Genomic DNA, 9,595 nt, shown 5'->3' with positions numbered 1-9,595 from the left:
TCACCAGCCTTTGTGGCTGTAATAGTCCGATGCGCTTTCCTTCGGCGGCGACGCGGGGAAATAGCACCCGTCGAGTGCCCCCATCGCTTGTGGGAAGTCGCAAACGGCACTAAACTCTCTTATGTGGTCGCCCATTGCGTCTGGAGAGGGCATGCTGACCAACTTGTCATCTAGCAGGCACACTACGGTGTCGCAAAACTCCCGGTAGATGCTGTTGACAGTAGATCGCCCCAGGCCGAAAAGATTGGCCACAGACCGATCTTCTGCCGAGGAGCACAGCTTGCACCGACGTCACATCCGGTGGCCGTTGGTTGCGAGTCGGCCATGCTGCCGAACCACCGCTAGACCGCCTCTAGCATTTCCCTCCATGGCATTTCCCTCGCTGCCTATTTTAACTCGCAACGTGTCGATTCTCGTCCATCCGTGGATTCGGTATGGTTTTGTGTGCCACCCTTGGCTGCTACGGCCGTAGCGACAGCTCCAGGTGAAAGAAGAAGCCATTTAACACGAACTTCATCTGCATTCGTAAGATAATCGTATAGGCATGCAAGTGCGAGCGCTGCATGACAGTACGAATCTGCGCGAGCTGTGGCTGGCTCGCTTTAAGCGCGACGATTTGGAACCCGTCAACCAAATTTACTTGTGTGCGGAGTGCACTTTGTGGCAAGTAAGAGGCTTGTGTCGTCGACTAAATGTTTACGAAAACGTGGGAAGCAATGACTACACTCTTGAATGTTGCTGTTTTGATTGATGCCATCCAATTTGTCTGACAACACAAACCCAGACTGGGCCCCGCGTCGCTGCATCCTATCTACAGCACTAGGCAAGCCGGCTCAGATCGCCACGACCGCAGCGAGCAATGACGGCAGAGAAAGCCGCGTGCCGATGCCGAGCTTTTCGTCTCATTGCTTGCGCATCGCAGACAGGCTTCTCACCCACCTCCTGTAGAAATCATAGTGTGCCTCCAGTGATTCGAAGGCTTTAATTTCTTCCAACTTCACAAAGCTGGAAAGAGTACACGATATCCCCCGTGGGCCACTTCAAGGAACACATCAACGCCCATCGTCGCGTCGACTCCCGGTCGCAGCGTGTACGGATCTGTATCGTCACAAATTTTCACTTTGTCTGCGTAGCGTACGTGCGCCGATCGAATAAATTCAGACCAGTAGCCTGCACTGAATGGTTCATTCCTCTGTGGAGTAGGCATCGCGCCCGAAAGGTGAGAAAATAATCCAAAATATCCGAGGAGTGGCCAGGCATCGCAGGGCGGATTGGCGGGGACGGCCGAATGGTTCGGCAGCATGGCCGCAAGCGAATGATGGGGGCGGAAGTGACGACACGTGCAACCTATGTATACACCGCCACTGCAACTCGCTTCTCGACAGAGATGACCAGCCGCATATTCCTATCGACGCACTGCAGCAGGGGCCGGCAAGCTTCGACTATGCACCGGAACGCCGAAGGCGTCACACGAAAGCTTTGCTTGAAGAAGCGCTCACCGAGGTGGGGGAGTGTGTCCTCAAACCAGCGTTCGTTGCGAGTGTACATCCACCTTTCCCGGTGCACTGTACCATCGCACGCAACCGCAGCCGCAATACACAACCTGTTCGCAAAAAGCAGCTGCCTTTTTGCACTGGGTGTCTTTGCTTTAGCCGCCTCAACCTCGACTTCGAGGTCAGCAGCCGCCACCATCATGAGAGCAATCTCGCGCTTGCTTTCTGAACTCATAATAATTCGCAGAGCTGCCACAACAAAGCTTTTGGTTTTAACTACAGCCACTGTAGTTTTGACACCAACCGCTATCGCGACTGGCTGCGGATTTTGCTGCCGCTGGCCCCGATTGCACAGCGTTGCCGGACATCACCATGTTATGGCTTTCGATGGATGGATGGCTAGGAGCGCCCCCTTTGAAACGGGGTGGTGGCAATTGCCACCATGCTCAGCTTTTTTTCTTTATTATTTTTTTTGTTTACTGTGTTGGCAATTCTCACCAAGATTCGCCATCATATTTACCTACGGGTTCCTACAATTCTAACCTTATGCCACATCTCTGCTTTTCAGCCACCAATCCTACAATCGCTTTTTGCTGACTTCCACTGTAGATTTATTTACATGACTTGTTATCTTTAAACCCTAGGGCCTCAGAAAGAGTGACTGTGCCTGCATCTTTTGGAGGAACATTTGGCGCCACCTAACGCACATGAGGGAAACTTCTGGATGAGCATTGAAAAAGCCCGTGTAGCACCGGATGCTTCGAGCGTGCTCGAAAACCTCGATGCAGATCGAGTTCAATGAGCATCGAAAGTGCCCGTGTGACAGGGGTATAGATAGCCTGGAAAGCAGAGCCTGCTCTGCAGTCTCTGCTTTGGTCAAGGAGACGCACATAACGTAGTTTTATAAGAAATAAACGGCACTTTTAGCAGCCTTATTAGCTGCTGTACGGAGAGTCCACTTACTGCGAACATCGCATATAACAAACTGAATCCTCGTGACCGTTAGGTTCGTTATAAATGGGCTCGACTGTAGTTTCAAACGGCCGCAGAAACCATACAGTTAATATAACCAACTCTAGAGGGAAAGCTGCCCAATGAGCCCATGCGTACCAGTGGGCAACGCATGAAAGCCGCCATCTTCCAACGGTTTGTTTGTGTTGCCAGCTGTTTTGACGCTTGCTAAATCTGGACAAAGAACGGAGTTTGAACCTGGCAACGTAGTCCGTGGGAAGATCATAGAGTTTCTTACTATTACCAGAGTCCTTCAATGCTATTACCTAGGGGGAAAGCTGGCAACCCGTCTATGGGAGTTTGCATAGAGGCCCCTCGTGATTTTTTTTGTTTTTTTTAGGAAAGGAAATGGCGCAGTATCTGTCTCTCATATCTCGATCGGCGGACACCTGAACCGCGCCGTAAGGGAAGGGAGGAAGGTGGGAGTGAAAGAAGAAAGAGAGAAAGGGGTGCCGTAGTTGGAGGTCTCCGGAATTTTCGACCACCTGGGGATCTTTAACGTGCACTGACATCGCACAGCACACGGGCGCCTCTTGCGTTTCGCCTCCATCGAAACGCGGCTGCCGCGATCGGGTTCGAACCCGGGTACTCCGGCTCGGTAGACGAGCGCCTTACCACTGAGCCACAGCGGCGGGCGCCCCTCGTGACCACTCCAGCCACCATGGGCGCTCAAAGCATCATGGGGCGGTGAGCTACCGACTGCAGAACTACAACTTTTGGACAAAAAATAATGCAAAAATAAAGCTGTTCGATGTATACGGATGTCCCAACATTCAATAGCCTGTCTGTAAATTGCAACAAACGGGCAGAAAAACCTTTAAGTGCAAAGTTTCCCCAAAATAAGAGACGACTCGCTCTCCTATTGGCCAAGTACTGAACACTATAAAAACTAATATTTCGTGCTCAACAAGCGCGCTTTTAAAAAAAATATGTTTTCAGAAAAAATTTTGTTGCTTAAATACTTTAAGAGGTTTAATTTTTAATGGCATTTTGGAAAAGTAAAGCCTTTTATTGGCATTGTGTGTCGTTGCGGTTTCGCTAAAGCCGTCTGCGCACACCAAGGAGGTTATATTAAAACTTCTGGAGTGGGGGCCCCTATGCATGCATGCAGGAACAGGTGAAGCCAGCCAGACCGACCGGCGGCCATCTTGCCAGGGGCGAAAACAGGCCGTGGTGAAATGCGTGCCTGCAGAGAACGACTAATTTTGCGATTTTTTTTTCGTCTCAGCTGCAAGATTAATTGAGAAACATCTTCTGGCAGGGATGTTGCTTCTAAGGGCACTAAATTTGCTTGTATAATCTTCCCGGTTTTCGCGTGAATTTGCCTGAAAGGCTCTGGTAGGCGATTTCTCCTGTTAACTGTCGCTGCCTTGAAAAGCTGATAATTTTCTCAACAAATCGTGTAAAGTGTGTCGTTTCAGCTAATCATGCAATGAAACATTAGCAGTGATAGGACGGAAAATTAACTGACAAACATACTCTTTGCTGGGAATGGGAAGGACAATTAAGCGTTTACAGTTCTGCAATACATGGTAGGGTTCTCGAATATCTAAAACATGCGGAAAGAAACGAAAGCAACTGCAATGGTCGAGCAGACTGTCATTGCTGCCTGGATTAAGATCTGCCGCACATAGACCACATCACCAGTAATACTGGCACTATTTGGCCCTGCAGTTTAATTCATGAATATTAGAACTGCTTCATGGTGCCATAAAGCTGTGTATGCAGTTTGTGTTTCAATTTAGGCCCAAAGGTTGTTTAAACATGAACTACAAAACCGCGCTTTGGTTTCGTTTAATCAGGGTTTATTCACTCTATTATTACCCTCAGGGTATAAACATTACAGAGGGGAGTGGGTTTTAATCAATAAACAAACAAAAGATATGCACAGCAACAAAAACATACAAGTAATACTATAAGTGACAGTTAAGTTTGGTTAAAAATGATCTAAACAAAGTCCCATAACACTTAATATAACACAATCAAAATCGTTTGAGTGTACACAGTGGTGAAATTAAATAATATATGAGCACACAGGAAAGAGGTAGGTTTTATACAATGTTAAGAAGAACTCGCATGGTCTATATTGCGCACGGCAGACTGAAATAACCAAAATTTTTCAATTGTTGCAACGGAAGAGGGAAGGCGGTTCCAGTCTTTAGATGTGCGGGGTATGAATGAATCGGAGAAACATTTAGTGTTGCATGAATTTATGCCAACCTTGTGAGCGTGGTCAATGCGTGATGATACATATGAAGGCGGAATGAGCAATTTATCGTGTAAGTCATCATGGTAAAATATCTTATGAAAGAGGCATAACCGTGCATGCTTTCGACGAAATGTGAGGGGTAGCAGATTGAGATTAGATTTCATTGAGGATACACTAGCGGTGCGGTGATAATTAGAGAAGATGAAACGAACTGCATTATTCTGAATCATTTCTAGCTGGTTAATGAGATCAGTAGTGCCCGGGTCCCAAACTGAAGATGCGTATTCAAGTTGCGAACGAACTAACGTTTTGTAAAAGAGAAGCTTGGTACTAGAAGGGGCCGAGCGAAAGTTCCGTTTTAAGTAGCCTAGCATGCGGTTAGCTTTATTGACAATGAATTCGACATGACTGTTCCAGCTAAGGTTAGAAGCGATATGAATGCCAAGGTACTTGTATGACGCTACTGATTCGAGAGCTACATTGTTAAGGTGATACGTAGGTGAGTTGCTAGATGACCTTGATACGCGCAGGAATTTGCACTTGTTAACGTTTAGCGTCATTTGCCATCCTTTGCACCAAGAGGAGATGTTGTTAATGTCAGTTTGAATTGCACGTACGTCATCGTCGTTTATTATTTCACGGAAAAGGACGCAGTCATCTGCAAATAAGTGAATTGATGATGTAACAGAATCAGGCAGGTCATTAATGAATATTAAGAAGAGTAAGGGCCCAAGCACGGTACCTTGAGGAACGCCAGAAAGAACGGGGTGTAAATGTGAGTTAGTTCCATTAGTTGCTACAAACTGCTGACGGTCTATTAAAAAGCACTCTAGCCATTTTAGTACGTCAGTATCGAGCCCTATCATGCGCAGTTTTAGTAGCAAAAGCGGGTGTCAAACTTTATCAAAAGCCTTGGCGAAATCTAAAAATATGCAATCTGCAGTGGAACGATGATCAAGAATTGCATGCAATTTATGAGTAAAGAGAACAAGTTGCGTTTCACATGAATATGACTTACGAAAACCGTGTTGTGCATGATGAAAAAACGAGTTTGACTCTAAGAAATTTGCTATATGTGAAAAAAGAACGTATTCTAGGATCTTACAGGGGATGCTGGTGATTGAAATAGGCCGGTAGTTGTAAGGTGAGTGCTTGTTTTCAGATTTATGTACTGGAATCACCTTCCCTATCTTCCAGTCGGCCGGCATCGCGCTATTTTCTAGAGACTGCTGAAATAATTTAGAAAGAATAATGGAGGAATATATCTTAGTGCTTTTCAGAAATTTTGAGTTAATACAGTCGATGCCGGCGGCTGAAAATGGTTTCAGGCCGTCAATGATTTTGGCGATTCCATCCGGGTTGACGATAACAGGATACATTGGCAGATAATTGGCAGGTAGAAAGGCAAATATGGAAAACAGCAAGTTACGGAAACAAACTGACACATACAGAGCACTCTAAAGAACAACAATGCCGACTATCTGAACTTGGCATATCTATACTGCATTTAGTAATGCATATATACACAAGATTCACTGATTCTTAAAGATAATCAGTCTGGACAAGAGAGCGCGCACCTTCTCTTTGCAATTTCCTCGGTTCATCTTCTTAGCAATGTGATGAATTCTGACCTTCAGACAGAGTTGCGCAATTTTCTGGGACAGGTTGTAAATATGGTTATCTAATGGGTCGCAGTCCAACAGATGAGTTTCAAGTTGTGCGAACCAAGCCTTCTCAATAACTGTTGTCAGAATCTCCACTACAAGGTGTTCGCATTGAGCATGCAGCAGCCTTTAATCTTTGTATTGAACTTGCAGCACTCTGAGTCCCTTTTCAGCAGCCTCGCAGATCTGCAAGACGTCCTTGGATGGTGCATGAGCCCACCACGGCTCTTTGCACGAATGAGGCCGGTCAGCTCATTGGAATGCTGTGGTGCCACAGAGTCCTCACATTGTGTTCTAGCAGTAACTTTTGCAGCTACAAATCCTGCAATGTAGGGAACAACAGATTTTGCTACTGCTGACAGGCACTTGGGAAAGTCCACACGGTCAGTATAATCGTGCTCGTCGTTTAAAGGCTCCAATATTGCAGACCTTCTCTGCGATGTTTCTCTCACTGGAGATTCGGCCATATCAGTGGCAGCAGACAGATTGAAAACAGTAACAACATCTTGGGAGCAATTCCCAGCATTAGATGACTTGACTTCGGTCTGAACAAGAAGGCGCTTATAAGCAGCTTTAAACTGGCAGGCAGTGGGGTTTTTGTTGAAGCTACCCCTTCTCCGTACACAACCAAAAAAAGTCTCTAAGGGATCTTGAGACATCTTGTGTGTCAGGAGGTATTTGAGCTTGCCTGTCGAAACAAGTCCTTCAAACAAAGCTGCAACGCTCTGCATGCAAATGAGCAGGCCAACAAACTTAGTTTTCTTCTGTCCGTCAGTCATTGGTCTTCCACTGGGATCTTTCAAGTTCCTAATATACTGTTCAGCCTCCTGGAGAAATGACTTCCAAGATGCTGCATTCTCCTTGCGCATTGCAGCCTTATATGAGCATGCCAGGGGATTTCTTGAGTTCAGTAGGTCGAAGAGGCGGTCAAAGATCCGTATGAATTTTGCTGTGGCATGCGCACCTCGAAATTGCGGCAATTTCAGTGTGGACTCACAAAAGTGAAGTGCGTCAGCGACCGATGAACTCAGCCCCAAACAACCACAGATATCCCCTCGAGGTCCGACGGACGCCCTTTTCGGATTTTCCGGATGTCCGCTGAACATCCGCAAACAGCCGACGGACGTCCACCGGATGTCCGAGAGGCAGCCAAAGGTATACGGTTAGTCATACAACGGACGTCCGGCGCTGCCGTACGTCGGGCATCCTTCCCGTATGTACGTCGGCCGTCTTTAACCGGACGTCAGTTGTGGATATTCGTCGTATATTCGCGCCTGTGGTTTATCATGCTTTCTTCAGTACCATGAGGCAATAGAATGGTAAACGATTATACAGCATGGAATATTTTATTATGATGCGCACCGCAGCAGCATTGGTTACAGTTGTAAAATTTTTGGACACAACATCATATAAGAAACCAAGCTGGCAATACACATCCTTCTTGCTTCTTTATGCAATGGTAGAAAGCAGCCTCTGAAAATAAACATGAAAATTAATCCTGATGCTTACAAAAAGTGAACTACAGCTAGGTAGAACTTTGTCTCTCCACTGGTGTATGCTATCTGCATGTTAATGAAGTGTGCCATGCCTGAATTTGGCACCTATCTTCCAATTCACCTGTAGATACACCCGTAATCCTCTTCCGTAACATGAGCGCATTGCCACACGAGAAGGCAAGATCAAGCAAGCTATGAATGTGACAACGGTGCCTGATCTACAAACCCACCTGTAGCCCGTGCATGTACCGCAACACGCAGCCTCACTTCTCATTTTACCAGATTGGAACAAAAACAAATAGCAGGAGTGCTGATTGTTATGCATCGCAAAACCTTGAAGTTGTACACACCATAGCACTGGTAACTCTCACAAAACATTCCAGCCTATATCATTCAATCTTCTAAGGCTTCAGGTAAGAACAGCTCCATACATCATATAAAAGGGAAGCATTGGTATCAGTAGCTACACTGCTAAATCTCACCTGCAGCCTATTTTAAATCATTGCTAACACTGTTTACAAACAAGAACAAAAGCAATGACATGGGCACACTAAGCAAGGATTGTTGGAACCTACCTATCACTTAAGGGGGGGGGGGGTTGCATATTTCAGTCAATATTTTTACTCAAAGGCGGAAAAACTGCACCTTAGTCTTCTTCAGTCTTCGAAGGCAGCATGTATACTGTAAAGCTGTAACAACCATTATTTATGACATGGGTAGCTGTACAAAGAGACTGAGAATAGAAAGAGACGTCTGGAGGAGCCATTGGAGTGCCCATCTCAAAACTCACCTGTTGCCAACAATGTCCTTCCCAGCAGTGGTCGATATGTTCCACATGCCTCTGTAGGCACAAAAGCAAAAGTTATAAGAAGGGCCTACACTGCAAGGAGTGTTGCAGCCTACCTGATCGTTCCAAAGTGCATATTTCAGCAAATGCTTCTCATTCAAAACCACAAAGTTTGCTCGTTGTTTTTGAGTCTTCGAAAGCAGCATGAATACTGTAAAGGCATAACAACCATTCTTTCTGGCATGGGTAGCAGTACAGACTAAGGACAGTAAGATACGTGTGTTTGGACGAGCCGCCATAGTGCCCACCTTGAAACTCACCTCTAGCCTACATTGTCCTTCACTGCATGGGTAGATATGCATCATATATTAGTCCCTACAGAAACAAGAGCGAAAGTCAAGAGAAAGGTTGACAGAGCAGAGTGTTGCAGCCTACCTGTTGCATCATCAGGAGTGCACATATAGGTCAGAACATGTTTCCCAGTCAAAGCAAGAAAAATGGCACCCTTCTGTTGAGTCTTCAAAGGCCACAACTATACTGTAGAGGTGTACAAACTATCCCTGATCACAAAAGGGATAGAATAGAAATAGATGTCAAGATGAGCAGCCATAACTTGCATCTTGAAACTCACCTCTAGTCTATACTCGGGTTGATATGCTCCCAATTGTGCCTTTATAGCCGCCGTGGTGGCTTAGTGGTTACGGTGCTCGGCTGCTGACCCGAAAGACGCGGGTTCGATCCCGGCCGCGGCGGTTGAATTTCTTTGGAGGAGAAATTCTAGAGGCCCGTGTGCTGTGCGATGTCAGTGCACGTTAAAGAACCCCAGGTGGTCGAAATTTCCGGAGCCCTCCACTACGGCGTCTCTCATAGCCTTAGTCGCTTTGGGACGTTAAACCCCATAAACCAACCAACCAATTGTGCCTTTATAGAAACAA

At 46.2% G+C, this 9,595-nt stretch overlaps 1 long non-coding RNA gene and 1 pseudogene across 1 annotated transcript; both read right to left on the bottom strand.

Annotated features, from left to right (window-relative positions):
- Nucleotides 1-1,728, bottom strand: LOC149361119 (uncharacterized; annotated as a pseudogene).
- Nucleotides 1,729-8,479: 6,751 nt separating this feature from the next.
- LOC149361118 (uncharacterized) lies at nt 8,480-9,159 on the bottom strand. The gene is made up of 4 exons (XR_016288378.1): nt 9,096-9,159; nt 8,981-9,035; nt 8,777-8,871; nt 8,480-8,714 (listed from the first exon to the last, which is right to left on the bottom strand). It is a non-coding gene; the product is annotated as an uncharacterized LOC149361118 (long non-coding RNA).
- Between the last annotated feature and the right edge of the window lie 436 nt (nt 9,160-9,595).

Source organism: Amblyomma mixtum, chromosome 2 (assembly GCF_055824585.1).
Source record: "Amblyomma mixtum isolate Tamu chromosome 2, ASM5582458v1, whole genome shotgun sequence".
Classification (NCBI taxonomy): Eukaryota; Metazoa; Arthropoda; class Arachnida; order Ixodida; family Ixodidae; genus Amblyomma; species Amblyomma mixtum.
The sequence above is the reverse complement of the archived record's forward strand: the minus strand, read 5'-3'. Positions and strand labels throughout refer to the sequence as shown.